Here is a 20,746-nt window from a genome sequence, read left to right as displayed (position 1 = left end):
AGGAAAAAGAAAAGAGAAACATAGTACCCATGAATTCCAGGCTATGAGAAATTCTACTGAACCAATAACCCAGTTCTCTTCACAAGTAAGTTACAAACAAACAAACTACTTCATGAGATTTAGAGAAGTTTAAGGGATGTATAAAAAAACTGGGATGTATAAAAAACTGCACATGCAAACCTTATTTGAATTCTGAGTTGAACACACTTTTTTTTTTTCTTTGTCTTTTTCCTTTTTATCGGTACCGGGGATCAAACTCACGACTGCCTGCTTGCAAGGCAGGCTCTTATGCCGCTGAGCTAAATCCCCACATTAAAAAATGAACATATTTTTTAAAGAGAAAATTTTTTTAAAGAGAAAATTTTTTAAACTGACCAGACTTTTAATGATTTTAAAGTATTAATATACAATTACATTATTTTTGATACAATAAGAGAATTTTTAACGGTCTTAGTTTTTTGGATACATATATTAAAATAGTAAAATATTTACAGATGATTTACATGATATCCATAATTTGTTTTAAGATAATCCCACACTTGAGAGTAGAGATTAAAGATTAATCACGAATCAACACTGGCGGAGGCTGAATGTAAGTGGAAGTGTCTCAGACTTGCCATGCCAGCTTCCCCTATCCCAATACAGGAACTGTTCAATAATAAAGCCTTTTCAGTCATTTTCATTCTGCATAAAAGATAACAACAGGATGCTATACAGGTAAGAGTGAAGCATTTCAGGAAGACAGAAGGGAGCTGGCAATAGATCCCTGAGTTTCCATCCCTTTGGATATTTTTTTAACTTTTTGTTTTCATTTTAATAACCATCAAGTGCACACTGGCATCATCTGCGGAAACAGAGTTGACAGGCAGAGCTCTAATGAAGCCCAATGCCCTTCTCCCCAGATGAGTCCCCACCCTCAGGTAGAAGCTGTGGCCTGAGGAGCTGCCACTCCCATGATTATGTTATACATTTAAAGCAAGATTGTCCTAGATGGGCCTGACCTAACTAAGAGAGCCCTTTCATCTCTGCCTTTTCTCTGACTATTACAGAAAAGAGAGAAGTGCTTCAGTACCTGTGGAAGAAAGCAAACACCCCACTGAGCCCTGTCAAGTAGGTCACGTGGCTTGGAATGTGGGTGGTCTGCAGGAGGTAAAGTAGCCCTGCAGTCATGAGGAAATACACTCTGCAAACAGCTGGTGAGCTGAAAAGCCTCCAAGCCCCCAACAAGAAGGGCAGTCTGAGGTCCTCAAAGCTGGGTTCCACACTGCAAGGACCACAGCAAAGAATGTGGCATGCCCAGATCTCTGTGTGATAGTGTTTCAATTTTTTGTTAAGTTATATGCAGCAATAAAACCAGTATGACTAGATGACACTGGTAACTACTAAACTCTACCTACATAGCCTCTCAAGACCCACTTTTGCACATGGTTTATAGTTCTACTGGCACAAAAGGAGCACCTAAGCATTCAGCAATTTAACTTTTAATACAGTTTCTCAGGCCATCATGCATCCAAATGTAAGAATTTCTGAGCTAAACATAATACTTAATAAATGAAATATTTCTTATCCAACAAACACAGTTTTACAGGGAAGAGTTCACTTGAATGCTTTTTATAGTGTGAAGGTTTCTGCAGAAGAAAAGTACTGCAAAATAATCAAATGCCAAGTACACAGCAAACTGTGACTAAGCCAAATGTATCGACATCATAGGTTATCATCACAGCAAGTATAAAACAGAACAAAGCCTTTTATCCTCTAATACACAACCTCATCATTAGAAGGCGTGAGAAAAATATAGGCCAGATCTCACTAGAACAAATTTCTTTACAACAATGTTTTCCACATTTCAGGTGGTTATAAATATTAAACAATTGCTGTAGCTGTTATTGTCCATGTTATATATTTGTCTAGAGAAAAAACTGAGACGCTTTTTGTCCACATTATGTATCTGTTTAGAGGAAAAAGTGAGATGTGCATATGGAAAACAAATGGAAATATGTCTAAGGCCAAAAACCTGTTTCTAATGAGAACATTTAATCTTTCTCATAATAGATTTTTGAGATATAATTTATATACTCTAAAATTTATCCATATAAAATGCTCAGATCAGTGATAGAATACTCATTAACTGTGTGATACCACTACTTTAGTATCATGTCATGCTAACAACTTTCTTTAGTACTAGAAAACCTTGGTCTCAAAAATCTGCATTTCAGAAGAAAAGAACTGAATGTGGATGATTTAACCATAAGCACAACAAATACGTAGTTTTGAAAAAACTACGTTGGCACATAGAGTGTTATTATTCTACCCCTGGTGCTATAAACTGGTACTCTGAAAAGACAAAGATCCAAATAACCAAAACATGAAACCACTTGCTGTGAAAGCAAAGGGCCTTGCATTGGCACAGGGCAATCTGCTTACTTCAGATGCTCAAGACAGAGGATAACCTGTGCTTTAACTAAGCAGAACAACATTCCTGCATTCCAGAGGTAAAAATGAGAGGCACTTCTCTAAGAACACAAATCAGCATTCTGAAATGTCTACTGCCCACATCAAAACCATGTTCTATATAAGTGAACAGACAAGCAGTGTTGGAAAGCACTGCTTCCATTATAGTGACACAAGCATATTTTGTGTGTAACAGCACAACCATAGTAGCTAATCTTGGAAAACCCTACACCACCATCAACAGATGAGTGGACAAAAAAAAATCATTTACACACAGTGGGTTACTAGTCTGCCATAAAGAAGCATGGCCATGGAAGCAATGTCACAAATTCCTATGTATTTTCTTAAAAGTCATTTCCTTGCCCCTGCTAAGTAGCTTCCTAAAACTCTGCATCTAAAATTCCATCTTAAAAATGCTTCTTAGAAGTACAAATGGCCAATAAACACATGAAAAAATGTTCAGCATATCTGACCTCTAGAGAAAAGCAAATTAAAACAACACTGAGATTTATTCTAACTCTAGAAAGAATAGCCAGCATTAAGATTATCAAAAGCTTCAGCAAAAGCTGGAGAAGCTGCAGGAGAGAAAAAACAATCTGTCCACATTGCTCGTGGGCTTGCAAACTAGTACAACCAGTATGGCCATTGATATAGAAAGTCCTCAAAACAACTAAAAATAGAAATTTCATTGGACCCAGCTATTCCCCTTCTCATTATCTTCTTGAAAGAGTTAAAGATAACACATTACAGCAACACACGCACTTTCATGTTTATAATAGCAGCACAATGCATAATAGCTAAACTTTTGAAGCAGCCTATGTGTCATCAGATGAGTGGATAAAGACAATGTGGTAATTATTCGAAGTAGAGTACTACTCTACTAAAAGGAAGTATAAATTTGAGTTATTTGTAGGAAGAGGCCATAATGTGAAATAAGACACACAAACTTAAACACTTTGTGGTTTCATTTGGTATGAGAAACCTCAAATATAAATAAAGAACATAACAGGTAGACAATAGAAAATAGGAACACAGATCTTTTGCAGAAAAAAAGAGAATAAATAGATGGGGGAGAAAGAAAGGATAAAAAAAGAATTAAGATGTGTCACGTACATGTACAACCCCCAATGAGGAATGTAATCATTACTAACTACAATCATGTACTAATATAAAAATTGAAAAAATAAATAAATAAACCTTTTTGCTCTAGCCCCTTCCTTTGGTCATGATAACTCTGAGTAAAGAACAAGATACCCCATGAGGATGAGGTACTGACACACAGCTTCGGCCCAGGAAAGAAAGGCAGCAAACAAACCAATTCCACTTTTGCAGAGCTGGAGTCTGACCAGAAGTTACTAGAGCCAGTTAGTTCTGACGTAACAGAGATCCTTTCTTAATTGTTTTCCATTACTCTTCAGAACAGAGGCCAAAAAGCACACTGACCAGTCCCGCCCCTACCCACTCCTGTCTCAGGGAGGCTCCTGGTGGTGCCCATTTGTGACTGGGTGGTTTGTATTTCCTCTTCTTTTAGACAACAATGGGCTAAAAGGCACACAAATCCTCCCAAGGAGGCATCCTGAAGGAACAATAACTTCCATAGGCCTAGAAGTGTCCCCAGTTAAACCTGGAAAGTCAAAATACAGAAATACAATAAAGCTTTAAGCTTTATTCAATAATACAATAAACCAAAATATAATAAAGCTTCAAGCTTCAGGCTTGTTGAAAGCATGGTAGACAGTGTATACTACATTACATGTAAAGGACCCTTTGGCCGATTCCAAATATTTGTAAAATACCCATGTGAAGTAGGTGCGAAGTTCTTACACAGGTGGGCACTGAACCAGCCAGGCAACCTGCCCCTCACACCTGTGCCTTCTCCACAAGTCCACACCCAGATCCTCAGCTCTGGCTGAATGGAGGAATTGCCTGAAACAAGGTCCAATCCCAGATCACTCATCAGTACCCCAGGCACCTCTTTTACATCTACTGTGAAAAGCCCCACTTCCTGTCTAGGGAGGAGAGGACCAGACACAGCAGCCCTGGCCAAGGGCTGGGGCTTCCCCAGAGCTCTTGCCTTTCCCTCCTAGAAAAAGCTACAGTCATGTTTTAACAGAAACTGTGTGCCTCCGGAAGCACTGTCTATCTATTAGTGGATCAGGAAGAGAACTTGGGTTGGTTCTAACTAAAAGCCTTACAAACAGCATTTTCACTTCATACACCAAAGCACACTGCCAAACCCCAAGTTTTTGACTCGTTTAAAAGACATTCTTGTTTAAGGAAGAAAAAAGTGGAATATAACTCTGTAATCCTTTTCATTATCCTTCCCACACTGCTGACTGGAGATAAACTTACCATTTTTTTAAAGGCTAAACAAAGCTTTTTTTTCTTTCTTTTAAAGCACTTTGGTCCTTGGCGTAATAACAGAGCTGGCCTTGCTTTGCCCCAAAACCTCATCATCCTCATCCCGAGATAGTATTACTCATCCCCCAGCCCAGGCCCTGGGCTTTAGGGCTCTGGTGGGCTGATCCTGAAATATTATCAGAGTCTCACACAAGCCTCTGTTGTAACTGAAGATGAGTCCTTAAAATGTAGCTGGCCTCCCAGGCGGTGGTCATGGAAGAGTGGAGAAGTGACCCCAAAGGGCCTAAGCCACTGACTTACTTTTCTCAAGCCAACTGCCCAAATAAAGAAAAACATCAAGGTAGTTCAGTTCCCTAAATGAAATCCAATTTATGCCTAAATATGTTAGCCAGGTTTAATGTTTAAAGTTCCTGGGTCATCCAAAGTCTGTCAACTGGCTCCCAACCAGGACAAGTTGGTTCCCCAAGAGACCTCTGGCAATACCTGAAGACATTCTCAGTTCTTACAACAGGAGGTGGGGGTGCTCCTGGCACCTGGGCGAGAAGACCACAGATACTACAATCCTCCAGCACTCAGTACAGTCCCTCATAGAAAGAAAGAGCCAGTCCTAAATTCCAACAGTGCTGAAGTTGAAAACCCACACATCAGAATAAGGATCAGTCATTTTCTTACCTTTGAGCAGACTCTCAACCCAATTTAATCTGCTTTAAAACAGGAATCAAAAACTCAGTGCCTTTGGGAACAGTAAAGAGGTAAAAATAAAATAAAATGAAACAAAAAAAAAAAAAAAAAGGAAAAAAACTACATAACCTAAGTGACTGTATGAGGCACTGGGTATGGTGAGATCTGTGACAAATCAGAGTATAAATGCTCACTAAAATAATTCCATTCTTGAAAATAACTGTGCTGGCCAAGCTCTGGTTTAAAGAGAACATCAAGTTAAACATAATGGAGTGATCACCAAAAGACACAGCCCAGCCTCATCTCTTACATCCCAGAGACCTTCTGGGCTGTTCAGTGAAAAGATGAGGGGTCAGACTTGGGAGATCTCAGGTACATTCTGCCAAGGACAGGCTGGTGCTGGCAACTCTGGATGGGAAAAAACAGTCATCCCTCACCTTTGGATTTCAGGGAAATCCAGGACACATCATGCAATATACACAAAACCATACAGGTGAGGCTATTACTGTAAGATGATACTATTCTTCGAAAACTTTGTAATTTTTTCAGAGGATAGCTTCTTCTGTATGAATATTCTCATCTCACAGGTAAGAAACAGAGGCTAAGGAAAATTTAAAGGCATTGCCTGGACCTAAAATCAACTGGCATTCTTTTTTTCTTCTGTGTAACTGCAAAATACCAACCAGTGAGTGAAGAGATTCCATTGACAGTATCAACCTTCCAGGGCTAAACTGTCCACCAAACATAAATTACACATAGGTGTTAAATTTAAACCTATTTGGCATTATTCTTTTTCTCTATCAGAAAAATCATTAACATATCTGCCCTAACTTACTGTTTTAAGACTCTTTCCCGCACCACAGAGGCATTAAAGGCAGGATAAATACTTGTAGTCTCCTTTCAGATCCAGCTGTGGAGCAGAAAGCCCCCTCAGCAGATGGAAACACAAGAAGGAAGCCCCAGCAGTAGCCCCGTGTGCTGCAGGAATTCTTGGCCTGAAGACACAGTACAAACAAAGGCAATTCAGAGGGAAGGAGTGATAAGATAAACGAAGCTCCCTCCTCTACTCCCTCAACTAGCTCCATTAGAAAAACAACTCAGAGACCTCAACTGTGAACCCTGATCTTAGCTGCCACTCAGCTCTCTTCTCTGGGCTGAAGGGTTAAGGACAGTGACTGTTTCCCCAGAAATGCAACCTGCTGTCTGTCTAGGGACAGATACCTGCCTTGATCCCCACGCCCAGGCGGCCTAGCGCACGACCGACCACTGACAACCAGGGCGCGAGTCAGGAAAGCCTGGATATGGAAGAAAGGGAACTTCATTCACTGCTTGGGAAGAAATTACAACAAATTAAAAATAATATATGTACTTTTTAATCAACTTGTTAGCAGAAAATGCCACAGGCAAGGCAGTTTCTTCCCACAGTTTCTAGAACTTCCGAGGTTAGAAGTATTACAATACTCACTGAACTTCAAGCCCAAAGTGGGTCATCAAGCTGTTCTAGTCTAATCCTATCTCCATTCCTGATTTTATAAGTACCAAACTAAAGTGAACTCATTCATTTAAACTGAAAGCATGCTGCAGTATATCTCAGCCACTGGCTGCAACCACCAGCATCTACTTACTTATTCTCCAGCCTCTGGGACTTGTACTTCAAATTACAACTGAGTACTGAACAATGGGGTGCAAGGGTGGCCGGAGGCTCCACTGCAAAATGTGCTTGCTGAACAAACAAAGTGGTAGAAAAAATAAAATGTTACAGTTGTGTTGTGTTTTGTTTTGTTTTGTTTTTGTATGTTTGCTTGCTGCCATCATCCTAAATCTACTACTACTGGGTTACTGCTTCTGTAGCTATATTTTAAGAACAAAATCTAAATGGTAAACTGTAGAACATTTTCCATATCCACACTTTCACCCACTTTCAAGAGCACAGAAATGCAACAAGGTCTCTCAAATCTAATCTCCACCGTTCCCCACAACAGTGAAGACTGAACCCAGCTACATGCCCAGCTCTTTTTAATTTTTCTTATTGTGAGACATAGCCTTACAAAACTGTCCAGGCTGGCCTCAAACATGCAATCTTCTTGACTCAGCCTCTCACACAGCTGGGATTACAGGCATGCACCACTGCACTGGGCACATTTCCTTTTATTAACAATAAGTGTTGCAACAAAGAGGGACACTAGTCTAACACCTTTGTTACAGAATTGCAAGTACCAACTTGTGTTAGAACATTTCAATTCTTAGTTTTACCAAATTTCTATGAAACAAATAGTTGTGGACACAAATAAACAATTCATCTCATCTGGTAAACAATGCTGACCACTATTCTCAGGTACAAATATGCAGGATGTATGCAGGAGTAAAGCCCAGAAGTGGCATAAAAATATTGTTGATATCTACCCTTCCTCTCAGGAAGGAAAAGCACACAGCTTTTGCTTGGCAAACTTTTAGGAAGCTTTACCTAGTCCTGACCTGATCTTTGCTTAAGGACAACTATCAGATGCATGTAGTACCTACCTCAGCAAACCCTTGGCAAAGTATTCCCTGAAGGTGACAGGATCTGAAGAATCTAGGTTACCTAGCAGTTCACTTTATGATCTACCTTGTCTCTAGCAGTGCACTCGCTGTGCACAGAGGGAAGGTGCAATGGGTGAGAAGGAGAGAGAAGAGAAAGAGAAAAAGGAAGGTGGGGGGCGAGGGGTAGAAGAGGGAAGAGACAAGGGAAGAATAGCGGAGATGGAGGGAGAGAAGAGAGGCAGCCAGTTAGCTGAATAGGGAACAGGGGAACACGTGCAGTTCATGGCTCCAAACCAAGAAATGAACCCGCACTTGACCTGGTTTGTAGGTCACCAATACACAGCCTAGCGAGCAAGCCATCTGTAAGAGTCCACCCAAGGAAACAAAAGGCAGACATCTGTATTACTCCAGCAGTGATCACAGGTAGGATCTCGGCTGTTTACTCTTTATTAAGTCCAAATTCAGAGGTCATCAGATTAGCAGTGTTTGCCAAGTACACTGCAGGTATCCAGAAATGAAAAGGATAAAAAATAGTTTAATAGGTGACCTTAATTGTTGTGTGCCTGGCAGAAACACAGGTAACCTTCCACTCTGCTCTTGATGGAATTTATAGTACAGAATGAGCTCAGAGTATTACTAGGGGTGAATGACATACTTAGGAAGTGTAACAATGAATGGGGGAGGAGCCTTATGCAACCAGTCTCTGCTGAATGAATATCAAGTCTGAATACCTTAATGGTTAACAAGCTTTTTTGTTTTCATTTTGCCTTCCTGGCAATAAGCTGCTATGGCATAGATTTTCTATTATTTCCTTAAATTACTAGCTTCTGTTTTAGCCAACTGTCTTTATTAAATATTTTCAAAGGGGTACTACATTCAGTTTTAAGCCAAAAGGGAAAGATTCATTGTAAGTCAGGAAATCACAACAATCGCATTGGAAGTTGAACTTGTTTCCCTAGTTTTCCACATTTAATGCACAATGATGGCCAGGATTTTAAAAAATCATATTTTGACACCAAATTTACTACACTGCAATAACAAGTGTAAGTCCTTTCCTGAAGTGGAGGAAAAAAATTATATTTTAATATCCAAGGATGTCCAATAGCAGATTGTATGTCTAACTACTGCTCAAGATATTTTTTTTCTTTCAAAGGCACTTTCATGGTTTATGTTAGTTAAGAGAGAGAGAAGGTGAGAAAATTATGGGCCCCTTCACTTTAAAAGCAGGCTTCTGAGGGCCTTTTCTGGGCGAGGTCTCTTATCAGGTGAGCGGTTCAATCTAGTAAAAAGTTGAACATTGCTGGTTTCAGAAACAAAGGCTCTAAGAAACCATTAAGCAGTAACTTTACTCTTTGATCAACCCAGCCTTTATTGATCCAGCACTGTTTCAGAATTAATACATGAAAAGAAGTAGTGAGTCCCCCAAAGTAAGCTGGAGGAGAAAGTGTAATAGATGCAAATTAAGCCAGGTAGTAGCAGTGTGTGCGGAACCAGACTCCTTCAGTCCCTAACCCAGTCTACAAAGGACATTATATTCCTTAACTTCTCCGTGCCTCAGTCTCCTCATCTGTAAAATGCTGGAAACAGTGCCCAGCTTATACAGTTGTTGTAGAGTCAATTATGTAGCCCACATAGAGTATCAGAAAGAGCTCAACAGAAGATGAGCACCTCATATTCATCATTAGTACCACACTGAGCGTTGGGTGGCCAGGAAAAGGGCTTTCAGGAGGAAGGGGTTGAAAACTGAGGGATGTGGCAGGGAAGAGTTCCAGGAAGCCATGGCACCTGAACTACCTGAAGTGGACCTGAAAGCACAAGACTGAGCCATTGAGAAGGGAGCACACTCCAGGTGAGAGGGTTGCTGCTGCTTAAAGTCAGAGTGAGGCAAAGGAAGGAGCACTTAAATACCAATGAAGAAATGAAGTCACCAGAGCCAGAGTGTCTTTGCTAAAAACCCAGATTAAAACTGAGTGGAGGGGAGATAGTTTGCTCAGTACAACTGCCATTGTGTTCCTAGTGTTCAACATTTAACATACTTTTAGACAATAACGATGCACATTCTTTCTGAAATGTTCTGTTCTCTGCTCCTGGAATGGCAGAAGGATACCAGAAAATAAACAAATAAACGTTTTTGTTTGTTTGTTTCCTGCAAGTAGGTAATCAAAATCAACATGCATCTCACTCATCTGTCCTTCTCTGGGGAAGGAGGGTGTTGATGAGGCAGAAAGTTGAAGGAGGGGATGCTCCAGATCTACCCTTCAATTCCAATCACCGTCAACAGCCCAGACCATACTAGTGAACCTCACTTGCTAAGTTAATGCAACTTTAAAAGCGGTGTCCCCTACAAGTCACCCCAGCTGCTCTCCAGGTACACACACTCCAAGCCACACACAGAAGTGGACCTCTGTACCAATTTCTCAAACAGTAACTGCAAAATCAGGTGTCTGAAAATTCTGACCTCTCAAAGAAATATAAACGGCAAGTAAATATATGAAAAAATGTTCAACATCATTCAAGTGATGCAAATTAAGATAGCCCTGAGATTTGATCTCCAGAAAGAATGGCTATCATCAAGAAATCAATCAGTAACAAATGCTAGAGGGGCTGTGGGCAAACAGGAATCTTTCTCCACTGCTTATGGGAATGTAGACTGTAATAACCACTGGAAATTAGTGTAGAGATTCCTCAAAAAACTAGGATTATACAGGATTAGAGATCCCATTTGACCCAACTATTCCCCTTCTGGGTATTTTTCTGGAAGAATTTAAAACATCATACCACAGTGATATCTGCACATTTATAGAAGCACAGTTTATAATAGCTATATTTTGGAACAACCAAAATGCCCACTGACTAAGGAATGGATAAAAAAAAGGCGTGGTTTTTTATACAGAATGGAATACTACTCAGCCATAAAGAAGAATAAACTTGAGACATTTCTAGGTAAACAGATGTACTTTTGAGAACACACTCTTTTTTTTTTTTTTTTGGTCTTTTTCATTTTTATCGGTACCAGGGATCGAACTCACGACCACCTGCTTGCAAGGCAGGTGCTTATGCCGCTGAGCTAAACCTCCAGCCCCGAGAACACACTCTTAAGTGAAATAAATTAGACTCATGTAACTATCACACTGTTTCTCTGGTATGAGATACTGAATGTATAAATAAGGAGCAAAATATATAAAAGGCTTTATGAAACAGGAAAAAATTGTCCAAAAGAATGGAGAACTAGGGAGGAGAGGAAAAGGAAGGAAGGAGGGAAAAAAAAAACAGTTCATACTCTTAAATGAAATAAATAATTCAGACACACATATTTAAATATTACACTGTTTCTCTAGTGAAAGAAATTGAAAAGGTAAATAAGGACCAAAATGTATAACAGATAATTGGAAATTGGAAGAAAATATTAAAATGGGAAGGGGAACAAGAAATGGGGGAAGGGAAAAGGAAGAAAGGGAAAAGAAAAAGAAAGAACAGAAGGAAGAAAAGGAAACAAAGCTTTTGTACATAATGGGGGAAGAGGCACTGAAGGGAGGAAAGGGGTTCAGGGAAAAAAAATGAAGAAATATCATGTATAGGCACAAACTTCCTCTATTGAATGTGATCACTATGTATATCTAAAATATACCAATAAAATTAATTTTTAAAAAATTCTGTCCTCTCAAGGAAACCCCCAAGAGCAGGTTAATGTAACTTCAAAAGAGGACTCCTCCACCCTAGCCTGCCTCAGCCTGCTTGACCACTAGTCACACTCCCAAGCCACACACAGTATCTGAACAATCAGATGTCTGAAAATTCTGAGCTCTCAAGGAAACCCATAAGAGCAGATGCTGTAATATTTAGTATATTCACTGATAACACTTCCTGCACTACCAAAGAAGAAACTGCAACATCACAATAAGACTAGTCCACACTCCTCATCCAAAGAGGAAAAATCACTTACCTGGGAACCCCTCTAGACAAAAAAAACAAGTTTGCCAAGCTAAGTTGATAAAGTTACCTTGTTTTCTGCAGTATCAGAACAAACCCAACACTTGGCAATACCAGAGCCAGGGAGGGCCCACAGTAAGGACAAGCTTTGTGGATTATTTCCCAAACCAAACACCTACAGCTCTCAGTGGTACTACATTTTGCTGGAAAAGCTTGTTTTCTCTGATCTAACAGCTATAACTTTTAGTGTTTTTAATAGGACTCAAGATTCGCAAAGCAAGGCTACTCTTCATAGCACTTCCAAAATATTTACAAAATGAAACACTTCCAATCTTAACTGTGTTTTGTTTGTAAATACCTTATTTATTCTGAGAATAGCAACAACACTAAAAACAGTCCTTTAAATAAAGTAGCTTAGATAAAATCACCCACAGATACACATCCTAAGACCCAGAACTATCCAGGAAGCACGAAAAAGCATGATTCAAAGGACTCAAATTCTTCTGCACCTATTCAGGAAGCCCCAGTAAGTATTGCTGCCCAAGGACGTGACCTACCATCTCTTCAATATTACACTTCCTCACTAATTTACACAACTGAAAAAATATGGACTTGGACTGCTGGATGATAACAAACCTACACAAATTGGACAAATGTTCTGTAGTTATCAGCATACATGGGAAAACTAATCCTGTTAGAGAACAACTCTAGCCCAGATGAGAGAACTCTAACCTCCCTGCTCCACTGCAAGCCACTGGTGGCCTGGGAAAGTGGCTAGGCCTCAGGCTCTCTCCCTATTCTTCCAACAATACCTCAAGGGAAAATTACCTGAGCTAAGAACAGTACAACTGGCAGAAATCTAGAATCTAGTTGGGTGTAATAAATTATAACTGGTACCAAAAAAAAAAAAAAAGTCTACATGAGCATATTCCAAAAGCAAATAATTACAAGATGCATCTCTCAGGGGCTGGGGATTTAGCTCAGCGGCATAAGCACCTGCCTTGCAAGCAGGCGGTCATGAGTTCAATCCCCGGTACTAATAAAAATGAAAAAGAAAAAAAAAAGATGCATCTCTCCTCCAGACACACTGAAGGCCTTGTGTGTCAAAGAGTTTCCATTTATGGTAAAATGAAATTCTGACCAAAAACTATGAGAAATGTGAAAAGTAGATGAGACAACTATTTGAGAAATACTGAACTCAGATTTCTAATCTCAGTTCTAGTACTTAATATGCAGCAAACAATTATTAAACATCAATGAATAGACTAACACTGCTCTAAATGGACAGGGAAGACAAGAGTAAGATTCTGTCCTCAAAATCTTATAATCTAGTAAAGGAGACAAATCAATAAATCAATGAAGGAGATTTTCCTTTAAGTGCTATGGCAAAAAGTGACTATTTCTCATCCCTTGTGAGGATGTAGCCATCTACTTAAGACAAGTATTTACCTGAACTTGAACACAGGTACACAGACACTCACATATCTGCAACTTCTGTGAAGATGGACTTGATACAAAATGCAAGTGGGGGGAAATAAAATCTTTCTATAATTTAATTACAATTAATGTAATTAGATTACAAATAACTGTACAAGAATATGTAAAAAGGCAAAACCTAAACAATTATTTCCAAAGCTAAAAGTATAATTAGAATAGTAGCAGCAGTATGAATCGTAATAAGCTGCCCTGCCCAGTTTAAAGCACTGCCATGAAGAACCAGGCTATTTTATCATACAAGTAAGATTTAGAGACATTAACCCAATGTTAGAAGATGGGTTTAAACCCTCACCTTCAGATTACTGGCAATGGGGCAGAGGTCTTTTTTAGAATTGCAAGATATTATGCCTAGAATCAACTTTAGGAACCCTATACTATATTCATCTCCTCACATTACCAGTGAGGAGACAGAGGTTCCCAGAGGTAAAGGGGTAGCCTCAGACAAGGCAGGCATCAAGGCCAAAGCAAGAGCCAAGTCTCCGACCGCCCAGCTTGCCCTTCACTCTGGGACCTGCATTCTCTAGGCTGATATTTAGATTTCCCCAGAACCACAAAGCATGGCAAAGTCTTTCAAAATTCATTTAATTGTCTCCCAATCACTTCCAGTGAATTGCACCTCTAGCAAATAACTGGCAACCATTATTGGTGCCCAGTGGGCTTTCTTGATGGAGAATAGGGGCGAAATAGTCCTGAAGAAGTACTGACAGGCTATGGAAATGATGCAGCTAACCTGAAAAGGGAAAGCAATTTCTCCAGTGATAACTTTGGTGCAGGGTGGGGGGGCGATGCGCCAAATGATTAGTTTTAGGGAGAGAGAAAGATGGAGAGATACAATATGGGCACTCAGGAAAGGAAAGGCTCCAAAAATAAGGCCCAAGCCATTTACCAGCGAATGAGGAGGGCGCCGGGCTGTGAACCAGTTGAGAGGAGCTGGGAGCAGCTGGGCCAAGGGTCCACTTGACCACACCCACTTCGGCCACGCCCTCCCAGCTGCCCGCCGAGCCACGAGAACCTAACAGCAGGGCCAGCAATTAGGATTCCAAAGGCCCGAGTCACCATAGCAACGTGATTTGTCTGGCAGTCACGGCGTCCAGCTCGGATCTCAAGAAACTACCAGTTCAACGAGAGCGATACGGTCAGGGTGACATTTGCTCTTGATGCTCTGCGGGGTGGAGAAAGCGGGGGGGGGGGGGGGGGAATAGAGTGCAAAAATCTATACCTATGCGCAATGAAATATTTCATGGGGGTGAGACAGAATACTCCAAGCCTGGCTATTAGGTACGTGAGGGGAGATTTAGTTGAATTTTATGAATGAGTGAGTCAGCTGGAAAAGCGAAAGGAAACCCAGAAGCCTCTACATCGCCAGGCCTGGCGTTCGTCTCCCATCAACGGCAAGCCGATCCCAAGCAGCTGGCTTTTGGCACCGGCTGGGTAAACCCAATTATCCACCCCTCCTTTTCGCGAGCCCTACCATAAGAGGATCCGACAGCCCGCCCCGGGCTCCGAGGGGCGAGCTGCGCCCGGCCCAGGAGCTCGGGCAAGGTAGCGATTCCTGAGGAACCGGGATCCCCTCGCGGAGGGCGCGGGCAGGGGCTCTGCGGCGCCGCTGGCCTCGCCGCGGGAGCCAGCTCCCCTCGTCCCTCCGCAACGCCCCCTTTGCCTTCCCCTTCCCTGCGGAATCCTTCGGAGCTGTCTGCCCGACTCCGGGCGCCCCGCGGACCGTCCCCCGAGGCGGCTCGGAGCCGACGATGCGCGGGCAGAGAAGCAGGAGGCACCGGCCTCGGGGACGCCTGCTCCGCGCCGCTGCAGCCATTTTCCAAGCCGCGCTCGGTAACGCGCGTCTCGGCGCTGCTCCCACCCAGACCCGACCTGAAGGACGGGTTTAGTATTTACTTACGGGCCCGCAGCTCCGCGGTGGCAACGAGAGGTGCGCCGCGCACCGGCGCCCGGCCGAAGGGTGCACGCCCACCCGCGACAGAGCTGGCGGGGCCCCTAGAGAAACGCGCGCGGCGGACGACACAGACGTCCCCTCACCTGAGCAGCCCCCGCATGCTAGAAAGACGGCTCTGCGCTCCGGGTACAATGGGATCCGGTTAAACAGTTTCCTCCACAGAAGATCGTAGGTTACTAACTTGCAGGTGACATCACCCTCTCTTCTCCCGATAGGATAGAATGTGGCGCGCACTGCGCATGGACTCCCCGGTGGTCCCGAAGACTTCTGGGAGTTGTAGGCGCAACCCTGCAGGCCGAGCGAGACGGTCTAGTGCCGCGGCTCGTGGGAACTACATTTTCCGACGCACCCCACGACCTCCAGACCCCGCCTCTTCCCCGCCCCGTCGGACCCCGCCCCGCCTCTCGCCTGGCGCTGCCAGTGGTGGTCTAGCGGACACCCGGCCGGACGGAGGCGCCCTGCGGTCGCGCCCTTTGACTTGACCTCGTTAGCTCGGGACGGCTAGGGCTCTGGCGCCACAGCCAGCCCATTCTAACCCCTGTCTGGGCTTGCCTGGCCCAAATCAGGCAAAGAAGATTCAGCGGCATCCGCCTTCTCCACGCAGAGCAGCTGCTTTCTGGGAGCCGGTGACGGGAGTTAAACCCTGTGTTGGTGGTGTTCCGCAGTCCTCGCGCGCGCGGCGACGTGGGCCGCAACCTGGAGGGCTCCGCGCGTCCTCACTGTCGGTTCAGCCCTTCGCTGCCCTTCTCCGCTAACGGAGCCCGGGACGGAGCAGCGTGGTCGGCAGAGCTGACGGGAGCCCCAAGGCTGTCACGACGACGGCGGTGTGACAGAGTCGGGGATGTCGCCAGCGCCTGGCTGTCGCCCTGCCGAGCTTTTGTTCCTCCCCAGCGACTTCCCGCCCTGTGGCTCCCAGGGTTAGGGTTAGGGTTAGGGTTGTAAATTTTTTATTTAAAAGTAAGTAAAAGATGTATAGTACAATTCTGACCGGAAAGATTTTGTTGTTAATACCCAGAAGTGCTTTGTTGCAATATGCATTTATTCACTGAATACCAGATATCGTGAAAATTAATGTTGACAGCAAATCTCCAGGTGTCTCCACTGAGGTGGGGGGCATTTATTCAAGTTGTATATGTGCACTAAATTATAATGGCATTTGATATGGCCCAATCACATTTAAGAACAAACGCGCACCTCCGTTTCCTTTAGCAAAATCTCTCCACATCTTCTTGGGGAATTAAGGTTCCCAATTAAGATTTCAAACAACTCCCCACCTAATTATTAATGGAAATCTTAGCACACATAACTTTTTCTGCAACACAAATTTAGGTTCAAATGAACGTTATTGGTGGAACTAATTGAGTTCAAGGGGGGAAAATCCTTTGTTTTGCTGACAGAGATGTTTTAGCGCCGAATTCTGGTTTTCTTTTAGCAAGCTTACTCTTTTACAGTCCAGACCCATTTTCCTCCATACAAGAAAGATAACTTTGAATGTTGCTCTTCCTGTTTCAAGCTACTTTGTCCGTTTAAAATACTGTCTTAAACGGAACCCAGAAGATACAAATGTTCTTTTGCCCATCGCATCAAGGGTACAAACAGCGATACTGTAGCTAATGGATAGACAATGTACCGCACAGTTCGTTGTGGAAAAATATTCTGTTTCCTCAAGAAACTTGACTGAGATGAGTCAAAGGCTCTCCTGGTTTTATAACTCTGTAAACATGGATGGAAAGATGGAAAAAAGATGGAAACATAATCAGTAAGCCTGAAATTTATTGACTCAGTAAACTCAATGTGAAGCCTTTCTTTAAGGCAGGGCTTATTCTCATAGTTAAAAGATGTTATGGAGATACACTCTGAGGGCTATTTAATAGCAGAAATTACCATGTAACAAACTCTCTTGGCTCTCTCAGCAATAAAGGAAAGGATAAGGTTCAGGTCTGCCTGAACAACAACAAAAAATTTATTCTGTATAATAGTATTATAGAGGTGTGCCATGTGACATAGCTCATCTTCACACATAAAGGACAGGGGTGGTCTGTAAGCACAGCAACCTGTGGGTGTGCACATAAGCCATTCTATCAAACAGACATAAATATACATGATAGGTACAGAGAGAAGGCATTGTGTCGTTTTTTCTCTAAGTGGTGGGGGATTTGAATTAATCCCTGCACACTGTTTCATTGGTAACCAAGGGAAACAAAGATGGCTCTTTAGTATCAGAAATTCAGACTGTGGAAATGGGACTTTAAACATTTCGGTGGAGGCAGAAAGGAACTCACACACACTCATCACTGTGTATATTTTTATTTCTTTGTAGGTGACCAACTCATTGCATAAACCATCAAAAATACCCAGTCGGTCTGGTTTAATTTATATTTTTAGCTAAAAGAGATTCTTTGCTTTTTTCCTTTTGTTCTTAAGTGACTTTGGCTCTAGGCTAGGGATTTAGCTCAGCGGCATAAGTGCCTGCCTTGCAAGCAGGCAGTCATGAGTTTGATCCCTGATACCGATAAAAAGACAAAAAAAAAAGACTTTGGCTGTTGTGGAATTATCTTTTTTTTTTCTCTCTCTCTTTTTCCTTTTTATCGGTACCAGGATTGAACTCACAACTGCCTGCTTGGAAAGCAGGCGCTAATGCCGCTGAGCTAAATCCCCAGCCTATTGTGGAATTATCTTATAAAAGGTCCTGCCTCATCCAATAATCATGGCCTATTAATTGGGAACCTGCATGGCTTTTAAGAATAGATCCTCCAGACAGGTGGGGAGCAGAGAGCAAATGAGGACTGTTTCTGATCTTTCAAAATAACTTCTCTTAGTCCTGCCACAAGGTTTACACTAGAGATGAGATTTTAGTTAAGAAAGGAGATGAGACATCAACAGGATAAAAATTCAAGTTTATATTCTTACTTATGTTTTCATGTTTAGTTTTTGGCAATATAGTTGTGTGTGAGCCCGGGTTTGAGAATGTGTCATTTTACCACTTTGAGCCATATTACTTTTACATATTGCTTATATCTGTAGCTTATTCTCTTTAAGTCTCATTCCTCTCATTTGTAAAATGGGATCGACAGTAATACTTCACACAAGGATTAAATCAGATAAAACATGTAAACATACTTTTCATACTGAAAAGAACTACACAAATATTACTTCTTTTTAGCATTTATAATTTTCCATTAAGTTTGCCTCAGAAATGGTAGGCCTGACTTTTGAACAAGTTAAAAGCCTATTTTATATATAGATATAGATATAGATATTTATCTGGGGATTGAACACCAGGGTTTTATACCTTAAACATGGGCTCTACTGTTAAGCTACATCTCCAGCCCCCAAAATTCTTACTTTTAACAAGAGACTATTAGAAATTATGTGGTGTGTTCATATTATCTTTCTCCAATTTGTAAGCAGGAAGAACCAACTTTAAAGGAAAAAATGACAAATCCAGAGTTGAACATGGCTAGTCTCAGATTCACAAGGTCTCTACCCACTGTACCACGATGGGCACTGTTCTTGGTGGCACAGCAAGCCCTTTCCAGCTTCCCAGCTGGAAAAGACTACATAGGTTGCAGATAAAAAGAAGGGAAGCCAAGGTATTTATCCATGCCCTGCCCTGGGTGATGTTTATGACAGTAAGGGCAGCTTTGCCTGTTGGACTGGTCTGTCATGGTTCCAACTATATTAACAGTAACTTTTCCCTTTGTCCCTGCAACCTGAGGGTAGAGGTACCTTCCTGCTGTTACTAATGCTTGAGTTGCAAGTTTGGCTTCCCAAGTCATCTGTCATCAGTGTGGCCAAATCCCTATACCATTTAACCTCTATTTTAGAGACTCAGAATAATTTGTTTTCTTAGTGAAGCACCTTGATCTACTTATGCCTTAAAGACTTTTAGGGGCAGAAAACAGAAACTTTGTCTGGCCAGTTTAAGCAAAATGAAGAAAGAATGTAGTTAAATTTATTTAAAGGATTAAACCAACAAGGTTTAGGAAGAACAGGAACCTGACTGATTGGGACCTTTGAAATGGTTTGTAGGCCTTCTGCAAAGAGGTGGTTGCTCTCACCTCTTTGCTACTTTGTTCCAAATTTTAATTCCTAAGAGACACTGTCTCAGGCTAACTATCCCTGACTTAATTATCTGTGGTGCTTGAAGGTAGATTTTCAGAACAGCAGCCTTGACATCCCCTAAGAATTGGTTAGAAATGCAAATATTGGGCCACACCCACACAACAAGTAGAAAAGAAACTTTAGGGATGGGTCCCACAATTTGAATTGTAGTCAGTCTTTATCTGCTAGACTGGTGAAAGATTATGAGCCTTGATAATACCAAAGACTTTGAAAAGGTGTCCTGTCTCGGGGATTGATCACCCTGGGCCCTGCTCTATGCAGCTGAGTCTTGTCAGAGAGGAGAAGCACCATAAACCTAGCAGTGACATCATGTGGTGCAAAGTGGGTAAACTGTCTGAGTCTTTATGGTAAAATTTTGCTGTTTTGAGTATTTTTTTATGTTCAACACCATTCAGTCAATTTCAATTACAGTTTGTCACTGCAAAGGCATTTAGGAAAAGTTCATTTCATTGGATTTTACTGCAAACTCAGAATTACTGAAAGACAAGGCAAAAGAGACAGAATCATAGAAAAATACAAAATACATGTAGTAGTAGGGCCAAGTAAGACAGATGTGCAAATTGGATGTAGCCACTCAAAGCTCTCCACACATCACAGATAGCCTCTGGACTTTGAGAAACAGCACCTCTGTTTCTTAAGACTTTGCTACTTCTGTATCAGCTTCTTCATTACTGGCTTATCTTTCATCGGTCTGGGAGATCTGCTTTGTATACTTCTGTAACCACAGGCACCATTTGCTTGCTTATATTATTTAAAATTTAATAAAATGTTAAAATCCAATTTCTCAGTCATAATATCATATGTAAGTGCTCAAAAGTGACACAGACCCATGGCTACCATTTGGACATCACAGGTATAGAGTATTTCCATCATTTTAGGAAGTTCTTTTGCACAGCACTGCTTGACATTCTTTTACTTAGAGATTTTTAGATACTGTTCGTGCTGAAACCCACTCTTTTTCTTCATGTCAAATTTCAGAGAGAAAGAATGAATGAAGAGAGAAAGAGATGGAAAGAAGTCACCATTTTAAGCCATTGACTGGACATCTTAAAAAATGCAGATTACCCAACATAAAAATTGTCAAAACTCTTTAGCAGGCACCAACACACACATAGACACAGACATACACACACAGTCAATAAAAATATAAAAATGAGCTTGAAGACCACAGTGGGCTACTACTAAACACCCAGCAAAATAAGAATATATCTGACAAGATGATGTCATAAA

At 41.7% G+C, this 20,746-nt stretch overlaps 1 protein-coding gene and 1 long non-coding RNA gene across 5 annotated transcripts in view; one reads left to right on the top strand and one right to left on the bottom strand.

The window, feature by feature from the left end:
* Positions 1 to 15,624, bottom strand: part of Daam1 (dishevelled associated activator of morphogenesis 1) — a 177,948-nt gene extending 162,324 nt beyond the window's left edge. For 2 of the 4 annotated variants that reach the window (XM_013155276.3, XM_063241084.1), the window contains exon 1: positions 15,475 to 15,624. The gene's annotated coding sequence lies outside the window, so the exon portion shown is untranslated. Of the gene's footprint in view, positions 1 to 15,337 lie in introns of all 4 variants that reach the window. The other 2 variants (XM_063241083.1, XM_003472369.5) reach the window with 2 other exon arrangements.
* Positions 14,436 to 20,296, top strand: LOC111757549 (uncharacterized). Its single transcript, XR_002791867.2, has 2 exons — positions 14,436 to 14,575; positions 15,607 to 20,296. It is a non-coding gene; the product is annotated as an uncharacterized LOC111757549 (long non-coding RNA).
* Positions 20,297 to 20,746: the final 450 nt, after the last annotated feature.

This window comes from Cavia porcellus, unplaced genomic scaffold (assembly GCF_034190915.1).
Source record: "Cavia porcellus strain 051 isolate PalLab524CR breed Dunkin Hartley unplaced genomic scaffold, mCavPor4.1 scaffold_31, whole genome shotgun sequence".
Lineage (NCBI taxonomy): Eukaryota > Metazoa > Chordata > Mammalia > Rodentia > Caviidae > Cavia > Cavia porcellus.
This window is presented reverse-complemented; position numbering and strand designations above follow the sequence as displayed.